Here is a 15,160-nt window from a genome sequence, read left to right as displayed (position 1 = left end):
AGATTGGGGCCACTGAAGAACATCGGAACAACCAGCAGGTAGATCAGGCTGCCAAGATTGAAGTGGCTGAGGTGGATCTGGACTGGCAGCATAAGGGTGAACTATTTCTAGCTCGGTGGGCCCATGACACCTCAGGCCATCAAGGGAGAGATGCAACATACAGGTGGGCTCGTGATCGAGGGGTGGACTTGACCATGGATGTTATTGCACAGGTTATCCACGAATGTGACACATGCGCTGCAATCAAGCAAGCGAAGCGGGTAAAGCCTCTGTGGTATGGGGGACGATGGCTGAAATATAAATATGGGGAGGCCTGGCAAATTGACTATATCACACTCCCACAGACCCGCCAAGGCAAGCGCCATGTGCTTACAATGGTAGAAACATCGAATGGCTGGCTGGAAACATATCCTGTCCCCCACGCCACTGCCCAGAACACTCTCCTGGGTCTAGAGAAACAAGTCCTGTGGCGACATGGCACCCCAGAGAGAATTGAGTCAGACAACGGGACTCATTTCTGAAATAGCCTCATAGACACCTGGGCCAAAGAGCATGGCACTGAGTGGGTGTATCACATCCCCTATCACGCACCAGCCTCTGGGAAAATCTAAAGATACAGTGGACTGTTAAAAACTACACTGAGAGCAATGGGGGGTGGAATATTCAAGCACAGGGATACACATTTAGCAAAAGCCACCTGGTTAGTCAACACGAGGGGATCTGCCAACCGAGCTGGCCCTGCCCAGTCAGAAAGCCTACATACTGTGGAAGGGGATAAAGTCCCTGTAGTGCACACAAGAAGTATGCTGGGCAAAACAGTCTGGGTTCTTCCTGCCTCCGGCAAATGCAAACGCATTCGTGGGATTGCTTTTGCTCGAGGACCTGGGTGCACTTGGTGGGTGATGCGGGAGGATGGAGAAATCCGATGTGTGCCTCAAGGGGATTTGATTTTGGGTGAAAACAGTCAATGAACTGCATGGCACAATGTGAACTGCTATATAATACTGTGTGTCACCTCTGTGTTGTATCAATGATATCAGAGTACGAGCCTCCCAACCCATGGAAGATCAACTATGAAACAAGCCGTGCAGCAGTGATGGAACGATGACTGACTCGGTATGCAGCAACCCAATGCCACACACCATCTCTCTCACCCGGAAAGACTGATACAACAGATGGAGCCCAGAGTCATGGACTGGATGAACTCAATGGACATTTTTAATGGACATTGTACAGGGAAGGTCCATGAACTAAGGGAATGATGTCTGTGTATTATGTTAAAGGATGGGAAGGGGAGGGGTGGTGGTTTGTACGGTTGTATTGCATCATATGGGACCTGGGCATGGTGTAAATGGTATGGAATAAGGGGTGGAGAATGTGCTGGTTTTGGCTGAGAAGGGGTTAATTCTCCTCACTGTGGGGGTCGGCTACCTTTCCAGCTTCCCGCGCTCTGCCGCGTGGCGGGGGGGGCTGGGAGGGGCAGGGCCATGGTGGGGACGGCTGACCCCGACTGGCCAATGGCAGGTTCATTCCATACCATGTGACACCATGACCAATATATTGAGGGGGGGCAGTTGCAGCGCCAGCGCGGAGGCGGCGCGGAGGCGGGTCGGCAGGCGGCGAGCGGCTGCGGCGCGGGCAGTTTGTTCCGGCGGTTCGTTCCCCCTCTCCCCTCCCTTCCCCCCTCCCCTGGGGCTTTGCGCCTCTCATTGTTCTCCTTTACATTGCATTTCTACTGTAGTTTTAATTTTAATTATTAAACTGTTCTTATCCCAACCCACGAGCGTTACCCTTCTGATTCTCTCCCCCATCTACCGGTGGGGAGTGAGCGAGTGGCTGTGTGGGGCTGAGCTGCCGCTAAACCACGACACATGTCTCATTCCATGACGTGGCCGGTTTAGAGACTGCCTAGGGATCAGACAGCAGAACATTTATGCTGACCCGTTTGTCTCATTAGGCTCTGTAAAAGATCCACATACTTCCAATAATTGTGACATATCTTACATTCACCAAGTGATTCCTGGATGAGTGAGAACTGTCCTCAGCATCACTGTTATTATTCTGGTTGAGCATCTGGTTCTTTTGCGTCTGCTGCCTTTAGTAAGGAAATGATGCTCTACCCACCCTGGGGACAGTGATGCACAGACATCAATATGATGGATACAAAATGTCCGTTTATTTAACTGTGTCACACGCTTATATAGCTCTTGAGCTTCCTGTTCCTGCCACTCCTATGGGGAGGAGTCTATCTTTCCGTCACAGCCCGTGATCTTCCGGTCGCCGATCCCTGTCTATTTCCCTACACACTTCTTTAGGGTTTTGAGATTTGTGGGATAAACCGACTTCTTGGCTTCCTAATCTAAGAGGGTTAAAACAATTATTCATTGGATTGGTTACGCAAATGGTTTTAGGAATGTTTGTTTGTGTGTCTCTTAGAGGTTTTCTTTGGTGTTGTCAAAATTCAACTGAAACATACGGTAACTGGAAAAGAAATAAGATTAGACACCAAGTGGAAACAGGGAAATATTTTACTCGGGCCCTTGAAAAGGATGAATTATTATGAAAATTGCAAGCAAAAGTAAAACACTGCTATAATAGTCTCTGTTTGAGACTTAGTAAATTCTTATATCGAGGACTGTAGCAGGTAAGCTACAAGTCCTCAAAAAGAAAAGGAGGGCTTGATAGAGTTAGAGCTGTTGTGACTAAAACTTGTTGCTTTGGGGGAGTCAGAAAGGCTTCAAGACAAGAAGCGCCGAAACCAAATTTGCGACGCAGGTGTACAGAGACATAAAGATAAGGACACTGCAGAACTACCAAACTCCTGTCTGGAAACCACCTCATGACCCCTGAGGCTCCACTCAGAAGCACCCAGGACAAACCCGCAACAGCCTCACGACTGCCACTCTTGTAAGGGGCCTCAGGCAAGAATGCACTCAAGGACGTAATCTTCACAAGCCTGATGGGGAACGTCCTGGAGAGATGCAAACAACCTAGCAGCAGGTGCCAGTCCAAACCAAGGCAAAAGGACCTAAGGACACCTCCATCTAGGTAAGAGTCAGAACACCAGTTGAAGCCAACACACCTTGCAATACACTGTGACAACATTACTCGATGGGCCAACTCATGACCATATGTGGAAGAAGGGACTTAAAACGCATGGGTAATTAAGATGCAAGTGTTATGATTAGTTCCAGGAAATCTAATGCAGATGTACGTAACTGAGCAATATAAGCTTTGTCCATCATGACTTGCGGGATGCACGTTAGGAGGAGAATTTGCAGAGAGAGTCCCTGCATGGTATAGGGGTTCGAGTCCCCGCATGGTTTATGGGTTCCGACAGGGGGTTGGAATCCCAGAGGGTGCTTCAAAAAAGAAAAAAAAAAAAAGGGGGGGGGGACCACAACAACTACAAAAAAAAAAAACCAACGCCCCTCTGACTAGTGCCTGTGATAGTGCACAATCACACTTACTAGTCTCTTGGGAAGATGGGAACTTTTTCAAGCAAGAAACCCATCCCACAAAAGACACTGTTGTGATGTATTCTGAGACATTGGAAAGATATGGGGGGTGATCCTTTAACTCGGAAACAATTAATTGAATATTGTAATCACTGGTGGCCAATGTATCGGTCGGAAGGTGGGGAGAAATGTCCAGAAAATGGGACATTGCAATATAACACCATTGCAATTAATGTTAGTTTGTAAAAGAGAAGGAAAATGGAATGAAATGGCTTATGTTGATTTATTCTTTACATTGCGGAATCATACAGAGTGGCAGAAACAGTGTGGGATATATCCCCAAAATTATATGGCAATGGTCTTGAAAGGATGAAAATGTGGTGAGACCTTGGAAAAGTGTTGTTCTACTTGCGATATTGGATACTTTGCTTGATGAAACTGACAGGAAAATGGTATTGAATGCAACCAGAAGGCATGTGCAGGGAGCACACGCTAATGGAAATTTACAGGGGACAGCGGATCAGAATTTTCCATCTACAAATCCCGAGTGGGACCCTAATCGACCGGGACCCAGGGGAATGCTGACTAGATATCAAAGATGGATTTTATTTGGTGTAAGACAGGCAATGCCAAAAGCAATAAATTGGTCAAAATTTTTGAAGTGAGACAAGAATTAAATGAGTCCCCTTCAGCCTTTATGGAAAGACTGAAGGCGACTGCCAGAAAATATACTAATTTGGACCCAGAGAAAAAAAAAACAGAAGCAGCAAGACGATTGGCCTCTGTATTCATGGGACAATCATCCCCAGATATTAGAAAGAAACTTCAGGAATTGGAAGCACTTGAACCTAGAGATTTGGGCAAAATGCTTGAAGTAGCTTGGCATGAAGGAGACTGGGGGAATCAACCCTAGCTGAACCCCTGGTTACCTTGAAGCTAGGGAATGAAGAAATAGAATTTTTAGTAGATACGGGGGCCGCTTATTCGGTATTGAATACATGTAAAGGGAAACGTAGCCGTAAATCCGCAGATGATGTTGGTGCGACAGGGCAGAAAGAAAATTGGCTTTTCTTAGAGCCATTAAAGTTTAAATTGGGGAAACATGCCCGCTACCTCTGAAAGGACAAGATCTATTAAGTAAAATAGATGCACAAATAACTTTTAAAGATGGAGGGATTAAATTACTAATACCAGAATCAAAAGCCATAGAGGCGGGAGTGTTTATGTTACAGGATCCCTCCAGGAAGGAACAGATTCCCGAAGAAGTGGAAAATGCAGTAATTCCTTTGGTTTGGACGAGTGGAGTTGCGGGGTGATCTAAATTGGCAGAGCCAGTAAAAGTAACATTAAAACCTGGAGCCAGGCCGGTAAGACAAAACTAATATCCTATTAAGTGGGAGGTTCGAAAAGGGTTAGAGGGAATAATTACAAGATTTTTAGAATATGGGCTTTTGGTAGAATGTGAATCAGAATATAATACTCCTATATTGTCAGTAAAGAAATCTGGGGGCAAGGAATACCGATTAGTTCAGGATTTAAGGGCCATAAATCAGATAGTCCAAGATATACACCCAGTAGCGGCTAATCCGTACACTTTACCGACCTCTTTAAAAGAGGAGCATAAATGGTTTACTGTACTAGATTGGAAGGATGCCTTCTTTTGCATACCTCTGGACATAAAAAAAGTCAAAGCATATTTGCTTTTGAATGGGAAAGCCCCACCACAGGACGAAAGACGCAGCTAACATGGACTGTACTTCCACAAGGATTCAAAAATAGCCCTATGATATTTGGGAATCAGCTGGCAAAAGAATTAGAAATATGGAGAAAACAGAACCAAGGGAGAGGCATATTGTTACAGTATGTGGATGACATGCTGATAGCGGCAGAAAGTAAAGAAAATGTTCTGAAATTACTATCAGCTCATTAAATTTTCTGGGCCAAGGAGGATACAGAGTTTCCAGAAACAAAGCCCAAATAGGAAAAGAAGCAGTGATTTATTTGGTATTTGAGAGATCTCAAGGACAAAGACAATTAGGAAATGAAAGGAAAGAAGCTATTTGTCAGATCCCCAAGCCTTGCAGCCCGAAGGAACTGAGAGCTTTTCCGGGGATGACTGGATGGTGTCGACTCTGGATTCTGAATTATGGACTGTATGTGAAGCCACTATGTGAGGTTTTAAGAGAATCTAGAGATCGGTATCTGACTAGGAGACCTGAGTGTCAGAAATCATTCAGAGAACTTAAAAAGGCACTAATGATGGCCCCTGCACTGGGTTTACCTGATCTGACCAAACCTTTTGAGTTGTTTGTACCTGAAAGGCAACATCTGGCCCTTGGCGTGCTGGCACAACAGTTGGGATCCTGGAGGCAGCCGGCGGGATACTTTTCCAAACAACTTGATAATGTGAGTAAAGGATGGCCCTGGCTTCAGCATGCTGAAAGAAAGAAGCAACTCCCCAGGGAGGGCTTCACTTCCAGGATAGTGGCACATGGTGTCACTCAAGACATTTGAAGAAATTAAGTTCTTAGGTTTGAGTGAAAAACATGTCTCATTCCTTGACATAGCTGGTTTAGAGACTGCCCAGGGATCAGAGAGCAGCACATTTACAAGCAGCGTATGTCAGAATGTTGAATAAAAGTAGCCAAAGAGATAAAAACCCTTTCATACAGTCTTGAGTTTTATTTCTCTGATGCATTTTGCTTCGCTGATTTATGCAGTTTTACTAATCCTTTTTTATGATATTCCAGTTGATCAGTAACTTCACGATTGTTGTTTCTAACTCAGTCCCCTTTGGTTAGACCCTTACTCTCTAGGAAAATAATTTATATTCATCCACACTGACCTGTTTTTCTAATTAGCCTGTGTAAATGATCCACATTTTTCCAGTAATGGTGCATTACGTTTCTTTCACCAAGTGATACCTGGATCAGCGAGAACTGTCCTCAGCATCATTGTTGTTATTTTGGTTGAGAATCTGGTTCTTTTGCGTGTGATGCCTTTAGGAAGGAAATGATGTCTTTACAGCCCTCTTGCTCTCATACTCGCATGGCTCTCATTCCTGTTGCCTATATTAAAAGGTGCAGTTGCAAATGCATTTTGTATGGTTTTGCTTTTGAGAGTACTTATCAAATTGCAGCTGTAGTAAGTTCACACCATTGCTGTGCAGAAAGCTGCCCCTTCCTATAAATCACTGCCCTCTGTTGATAGTAGCTATTACATCTGCACTGGATTCCAAAGTTACATCAATCTTACACAGGTGCTGCTGCACTTGCTAAATTATCTCTGGCTCATGCTAGCTATTTTCATAGCTGTGCTGGTTTTGGCTAGGATGGAGTTAATTCTCTTCACTGTAGCACCTGTAGTAGTCAGGGACCTTTCCAGCTTCCCATGCTCTGCCATGTGGGCAAGAGCCTGGGAGGGGCGGGGACACAGCCAAGAGAGCTGACCCAAACTGGCCATTGGGATATTAATTCCATACCATGTGATACCATGATGAGTATATTAAGTGGGGCAGTTGTGCAATGTTGTGTGGTGGTGGTTGTGGCTTGGGGAGTGGTGTTGTTGGGTCTGCTTGGTTGGTGGTGGGTCATGAGTAGCTGTGTCATGTGGTGTTTGTTTTGGTTGTTCATTCCCCCTTCTCCCTGTTCTGGGTTTTGTCGCTCTTGTGATTATCCTTTTCACTGCATACTTGTTGTTGTTTTATTTTAATTATTAAGGTGTTCTTATCTCAACCCATGACCCTTCTCACTTTTACCCTTCTGATTCTCTGCCCCATCCTGCTGGTGGGGGAGGGAGTGAGTAGCTGTGTGGGGCTGAGTTGCTGGCTAATCCCCAACAGTTGCAGAATAGGAGGGAGGCAGCACAGGTGAGGCAGAACCATCAGGATCCAAAGTGTGACCTTGGCCTTCAAGCTGAGATTCATCTATGCAGGATCTTCTTGCTGCAACAATATGTAAGCAATGCAGGACAGCTGCTACCAAGCAGACTGTGGTGGTGAGAGCTCTCATGGCCCAAAGAGCAGAGAGAACCTTCTTGAGAAGAAGGTGAGAAGGGTTGCATGCCTTCACGTGGTATAGCTTCAGTACAGTCTCTTGTTCTGTGCTTTTAGTGAGATGGAGTTCTTTGCAGCAGAAACACATCTTCTTTCCCCCCATATCCACCAAATTGCATCTTGGTAAACTGGACACAAACTGAATGTCTTGGCATTGCATTACAAATACATCCAGGTTCAGCAGAACACAGGCAATATTCATCAGAACAAACAGGTTAGCCAAAACTATCATTGGCCTCTTCCTTACCATTAAGCCCAAGATTCCAGATAAGATTATGGAGGAGCTGGCCCAGAAGAGATGGGTGTTATTCGCCTGCGGGATGCTGTTTAGTGACAGCACCCCAGAGTCCACCTGGATAGAAGATAGAGCAGCCCAGGGTGATCTGCAGCAGCCCCAGCCTCTGGAGGCAACTCCGGTCTGGTGTGAAAGAAAGGTATCCCTTCAAGGCAGATATTGTATATCGCTCAGGGAAATGGGCTGCCATGGAGAAAGGTATCCAGTACCTGAGGGAAGTAGCTGTGCTTGAGGTGATCTATGATGACCTGGATGATCTACAGTCATCCAAAGATCGTGATGAAGCCCAGTGCACATGACCCATGTGGCGGATATTTGTGCAGAGAATAGCATGTAATCTCATTGGCATAACTGGCCTGAAAAGATGAAGAGGCGCCAATGGTGGGGGATGTGATTGACAGACTCTGGGATTACGAAGCACGTGTCTCTTCCTCCTTCATTTTGGCTGTGGAGAAACTGTCCCAGGAGGTCCAGCAACTCAAAGAAGCTATGTCCTAGTCCCCACCTGTATGGACCAGTATCTCAGCCATTAGGAGTAAGTGTCCCTTTGCTCAAGAGAGAGGATACACACCAGATGCCACTCTATGGTTTCACCTGGGTGACACTGGTATGTGAGCTGCAAAGGAAAACAATCACTCAGGGCGGTTCTTCCAGGAAAGTTGCTGTTCCAGTTTCCAGTGAGCAGTTCCCCAGACAGAAGTGTAGGAGCACTGATTTTATTTATGATCTTAACAGGGCAAATATTGATTAGCATTTACAAGAAGTGAGTAGCAAACACTATGATCAGGAATAGAGGGGCCCTGCCTCCAGCCAGGTGGAGGAAAGGGACAACCGGCTTTACTGGACTGTGTGGATCCGATGGCCTGGCACATCTGACCCACAGGAGTATAAGGCTCTAGTGGATACTGGTGCACAGTGCAACCTAATGCCACCAAGCTGCATAGGGGCAGAACACATCTGTATTTCTGGAGTGACAGGTGGATCTCAGGAGCTAACTGTTTTCGAGCCAAAGTGAGCCTAACTGGGAATGAGTGGCCAAAGCACCCCATTGTGACTGGCCCAGAGGCTCCGTGCATCCTTGGCATAGACTACCAAGGAGAGGGTATTTCAAGGACCCAAAAAGGTACAGGTGGGCTCTTGGTATAGTTGCCTTGGAGATGGAAGAAATGGAACAGCTGTCTGCCTTGCCTGGCCTCTCAAAGGACCCTTCTGTTGTGGGGCTGCTGAAGGTCAAAGAACAACAGGTGCTGATTGCCACGGCAACGGTGCACTACTGGCACTATGTCACCAACCCGATACTCCCTGTTTCCCTTCCATGAGCTCACTCTTCAACTGGAGAGCGAAGGAGTGATCAGGAAGACCCGCTCACCCTCTAACAGTCCCCTATGGCCAGTGTGAGAAGTGTAATGGAGAGTGGAGGCTAACAGTAGGCTATTGTGGCCTGCATGAAGTCACTCCACCGTTGAGTGCTGCTGTGCCGGGCATGCTAGAACTTCAGTACAAACTGGAGTCAAAGGCAGCCAAGTGGTATGCCACAATTGATATCGCTAATGCATTCTTCTCAATCCATTTAGTAGCAGAGTGCAGGCCGCAGTTTGCTTTCACTTGGAGCGGAGTCCAGTAGACCTGGAATCGACTGGCCCAGGGGTGGAAGCACAGCCCTACCATTTGCCATGGACTGATTCAGACTGCACCCGACCAGGGTGGATCTCCTGAACACCTACAGTACATTGATGACATCGTTGTATGGGGCAACACAGCAGAAAACATGTTTGAGAAAGGGAAGGAAATAGTCCAAAGCCTTCTTAAAGCTGGTTTTGCCATAAAACAAAGTAAGGTCAAGGGACCAACACAAGAGATCTAGTTCTTATAGGTGAAACAGTAAGATGGACCTCTTCAGATTCCAGTGGATGTGATCAACAATATGGCAGCCATGTCTCCACCAACTAGCAAAAAAGAAACACAATAGTTTTTGGGTGTTGTAGGTTTTTGGAGGATGCTTATTCCAGATTACATTCTGATCTTAAGCTTTCTCTATCAAGTGACCCGGAAGAAGGATGATTTCAAATGGAGCCCTGAGCAATGACAAGCCTTTCAACAAATTAAACAGGGAATGGTTCATGCGGTAGGCCTTGGGCCAGTCCGGGCAGAACAAGTTATAAAAATTTGCTCTAAACCGAAGCCAAGGAGAATGGTCCTACCTGGAGCCACTGGCAGAAAGCACCAGGGGAGATTTGAGGTTGACCCCTAGGGTTTTGGAGTCGAGGATACAGAGGGTCTGAAGCGTACTATACTCCAACTGAAAAAGAGATATTGGCAGCATATGAAGGGGTTTGAGCTCCTTCAGAAGTGGTTGGTACTGAAGCACAGCTCCTCCTGGTACCCCAACTTCTGGTGGTGGGCTGGATGTTCAAAGGAAAGATTCCCCTCTACACATCATGCACCTGATGTTACATGGAGCAATGGGTTGCACTGATCACCCAGAGGGCTCGAGTAGGAAACTCCAGATACCCAGGAATGTTGGAAGTGATCATGGACTGGCCAGAAGGCAAAGCTTTTGGATTATCACCAGAGGAGCAGGTGACATGTGCTGAAGAAGCCCTACTCTATAACAAACTGCCAGAAAAAGAGAAGCAATATGCTCTGTTCACTGATGGGTCCTGTTGTCTTGTGGGAAAGCACCGGAGATTGGAAGGCTGCTGTATGGAGTCCTATACGACAAGTCGCAGAAACAGCTGAAGGAGAAGGAGAATCAAGTCAGTTTGCAGAGGTAAAGGCCACCCAGCTGGCCTTAGACATTGCTGAATGGGAAAAGTGGTATGGGGGACGATGGCTGAAATAAAACTATGGGCAGGCTTGGCAGATTGACTAGATTTCACTCCCACAGACCTGCCAAGACAAGTGCCGTATGCTTACAATGGTGGAAGCAACTGCTGGCTAGAAACATATCCTGTGCCCCATGCGACCACTTGGAACACTCTCATGGGCCTGGAAAAACAAGTCCTGTACCCCAGAGAGAACTGTGTCACACAATGGGACTCATTTCTGAAACAACCTCATAGACAGTTGGGCCAAAGAGCGCGGCATTGAGGGGGTGTATCACATCCCCTGTTCATGCACCAGCCTCTGGGATAGTTGAAAGATGCAATGGACTATTAAAGACTACACTGAGAGCAATGGGTTGTGGAACATTTAAACACTGGGATGCACATTTAGCAAAAGCCACCTGGTTATTCAACACTAGGGTATCTGTCAATCGAGCTGGCCCTGCACAGTCAGAACCCTTATGTACTGTGGAAGGGGATAAAGTCCCTGTAGTGCACGTAAAAAATATGCTGGGGAAAACGGTCTGGGTTATTCCTGCCTCAAACAAAGGAAAACCTATTCGTGGGTGTGCTGGTTTTGGCTGAGAAGGGGTTAATTCTCCTCACAATGGGGGTCGGCTACCTTTCCAGCTTCCCGCGCTCTGTGTGTGGCGGGGGGCTGGAGGAGCAGGGCCATGGTGGGGGCGGCTGACCCTGACTGGCCAATGGCATGTTCATCCCATACCATGTGACACCATGACCAGTATATTAAGCGGAGGCAGTTGCAGCTCGGGAGCGGCGCGGCGTCGGGTCGGTGGGCGGTGAGTGGCTCCGTCGCATGTGGTTTGTTTCGGCGGTTCGTTCCCCCTCTCCCCTCCCTTCCCCCCGCCCCCAGGGCTTTGCGCCTCTCGTTGTTCTCCTTTACATTGCATTTCTGTTGTTGTTTCTTTTAATTTTAATTATTAAACTGTTCTTATCCCAACCCACGAGCGTTACCCTTCTGATTCTCTCCCCCATCTACCGGTGGGGGAGTGAGTGAGCGACTGTGTGGGGCTGAGCTGCCGGCTAAACCACGACAGTGGGATTTCTTTTACTGAAGGACCTGGGTGTACTTGGTGGGTTATACGGGAGGATGGAGGAGTCCGGTGTTTACCTCAAGGGGACTTGATTTTGGGTGAGAACAGCCAATGACTGAATGGTATGATGTTAATTGCTATATAATATTGTATTTAATCTCTTCTGTGGTTGCTATATTCCATATCAATGGTATCACAGTAGGAATTTCCCAGGTTAATTAAGAATGAACTTTGGTTAAACTGAGCAAAGTGCAGCGGTGATGGAACAAGGACTGTCTTCAGTGTACAACAATCCAACACCAAACGCACCATCTTCCCTGACCTGAAAGACTGTTACGATTGATGGAACCCGAATGTCATGCGCTAAATGACCTCAGTGGACGTTTTGTGGACATCTGTGACATTTTAAAGGGACGGTCCATAGAGTAAGGGGATGGTATCTGTGTATCTGCCACGCCGGAGAAGGTGCACCTCTGAAGGCATTGTGGCCCATGGAGAAGGCGACACTGGAATAGGTGCACATCAAAGTGACTGTGGCTCTGGTTAAGTCTATGCCACAGCAGGTATACCCCTGAAGAGACTGTGGCTCACAGATAAGGTTCTACTTGGAGCAGGTACTCCCCTAAGGGACTGCAGTCTGTGGATAAATCCAAGCCGGATCAGGGGCAAGGGGAGGAGTTCATTGCAATGGTAAAACCTATGATCTGGTCCAAAGGGACCGGGGTGGAGATTGTAATGGATATACCTTTAAATAGTTGTAACCCATTATTTCAGTTGCATGTTATAGGAATTATAATAGCAGGAACCACCCGAACCAATGGAGGACGAGCCTTACGAGAAGCAGTGCAAGTACAGCAGTGACCCGACCTGAGCTAGTTTTGCTGGTTTTGCTGCCCAATAACTACCCATAAGGTCGAGTGCTTATGGGTAAGGATGAGGGGGAAGGCCAACAAGGCAGATAGCCTGCTAGGAGTCTGTTATAGACCACCCAACCGGGATGAAGAGCTAGATGAAGTGTTCTACAAGCAGCTGGCATAAGTATGACAATCGGTTGCCCTTGTTCTAGTGGGGGACTTTGACGGAAAACCAGCGGGAGACAGGCACCATCCGATGATGATCATCAAGTCTCGTTTATTGGCAATTAGCAAATATCTTTTATACCGTTCGTTAATTAGCTCATACATATTGCAAAAGCGCAGCTCATCATTGGCTGGGAGGTAAATGCCAACTCCTCCCATGCTTATCTCTTGTGGTCAGCCTTGCAATTAGCAGTTACTTGTTTCTCACATTCTTTTGTCAATCAACAACAGCTGGCCTCACATTCTTTTGTTGATCAACAGCTGGGCCCAAGGTCACTCCGACCCTGAGCCTGTCCTACTTCAATGCCCTCTTTCTGCTAGCCATTCCCGGGCTAGAGTTTCCCACATCTCCCCCTTTTTCTTTTGTTCCTTGAGAAAGGAACATGGCACTCATACTTCTTTCCATCATTTGTTGCATACATTGCGATATACAAGGGACACACATTAATATAATAATAAACAGTATAAATATTATTAATCCCATCTGCAAAATACTCTTGATCCCATTGCCAATGCCCCATCCATTAAACAAGCTGTTAAACCAATGCCATGGATCATCCTGTCTTACAGAGTCTACATCTAGTAATAAGTCAGATAATGCCTTTGATGTGGCATTTGTTTGCTTAGCTAGCCAACACCCTAGCTTGTTTAATGTCGTGAGGCTTTGAGCAACACCAACTCCAGGAGCCAAGAAGGAAACAGCTATGATCTTTGTAGGATTCCAAAATTCAGCTGTAGAGTCACAGTTATCCTCAAACTTATGAGTGCTCCTTTCGCTTCTCATCTTTCTATGATGTTGATAAATCATTGAAGTGTTAGGGGTAAGAAACGTTAGGCGACCTATAGAGCAAGGCCCTCCCTTTATATGTGACGGGATGCCAGGCCAAGCCCGATCTCCACAAATTAAAAACAAACCTGCAGGTAGCGCAATAAGCATATTGTTAGAGCGTGATATATTTACAGAGGTATAGTTACACCAAGCAGTAGCATTAAGAGAGCCCACAAGGGCAAGCTCTTGTGGTTCTGGGCCTACGGGGAGTACATCATCCCAGATATCATACTCAACAAACACCGAAGGGGCGTCACGCCACTTAAAGGGAAGCTTCCGAGTTATATTATGCTGCTGTCGCAGCTCTGCTACGGACTGGGCAAAGGTCATAAAGGTTGCATTACTTAAAGGCACCCCAATAAGACATGTGATAAATGGGGAGTCGGGCGTTGCTAGGCTGGCACAAAAGCTAGTCGTATTCAATGATCTAGCTAGCGTGACCCAGATATTTTCTCGTGGGTCAAAAACGTTAGGCACAAGGGCAGTGCTACATACACTTAAAAGGGCTAATACCCATAATTTCTGTTCAGCAGAGTTCATTATCAGTCCGCCTTGTATTCTCGGTCGAAACCAGACCAAACCTCGGGCGCTATGCACCCTCTGGGACCTTTGTTCCTCCTGGACCGTGGTTATTCACTGGTGAGTGTTGTGCAGCGCTCCTCTGGGTTCCTTCCGCTGATCCCAACCGTTCAGGTGCCGCTTCGGCTGGTGCCGCGGTGGGCAACTGTTCTGCGTCGCGCTGTGCGGGGGAGGTGGCGGGTCTGGCACATCTAGCTGGAATCCATTGCGGCCCTGTAGGGGTAGAAACAGAGATACCCCCTCCCCCAATATAAAACCTCCACAGGCCCTGACCATACACCCGTATGCGGGTCTTTATATTTGACCCAAACTCGGGGTAGCTCCCGTTCGTCCTTTTTCTGTCTATAGTGAACGATGACAGCAGGCACTCCCTCAGAGCCAAATACACACAAATAGTTTAACACAAACAGTGCTTTTACCAGCCGCTCTTGCGGGTCTTTTATATCTGCATACTTTTGAACATAGGTTTTCAGCAACCCATTAGCTCGTTCCACTATTGCTTGACCCGTTGGGTTGTGAGGGATACCTGCAATGTGTTGTACTGACGCACCCACGCAGGAGGGTTATCGTGTTCTGCAAATAGGCATAAGTGATTTAATACAAACAAAACTTTTGCACAAACAAAACTTTTGCCATTCCAACACCCTTATCTTCCCCCCCTTTTTCTTTTTGCACTGAGTAAGTGCACCCAAAATGTGAGTAGAACCATGGAGTATGGTGAGATCGATGGGGAGATCGGGGTCCAGGCGGTCTACTGCTCTCTGGACGATCTCGGAGCTAAGACGTTGTATCATAGTGTGTTGTTCAGCAGTCGGTCGGACCGGCGCGGCAGGGTCAGTGCCCTTTAACATTGGGTGAAAAACTGAGAGTCACTGATGCGCCACCCAAGGTATTTCCATACCGGTGAACGTTGAACCTTCTCTGCTGCTATTACTAGGTCGTGTAGCTGGAGCTGTTGCTGTAAATATAATTCTTGCTGTGCTGAG

Source organism: Phalacrocorax carbo, chromosome W (genome assembly GCF_963921805.1).
Source record: "Phalacrocorax carbo chromosome W, bPhaCar2.1, whole genome shotgun sequence".
Lineage (NCBI taxonomy): Eukaryota > Metazoa > Chordata > Aves > Suliformes > Phalacrocoracidae > Phalacrocorax > Phalacrocorax carbo.
The sequence above is the reverse complement of the archived record's forward strand: the minus strand, read 5'-3'. Positions refer to the sequence as shown.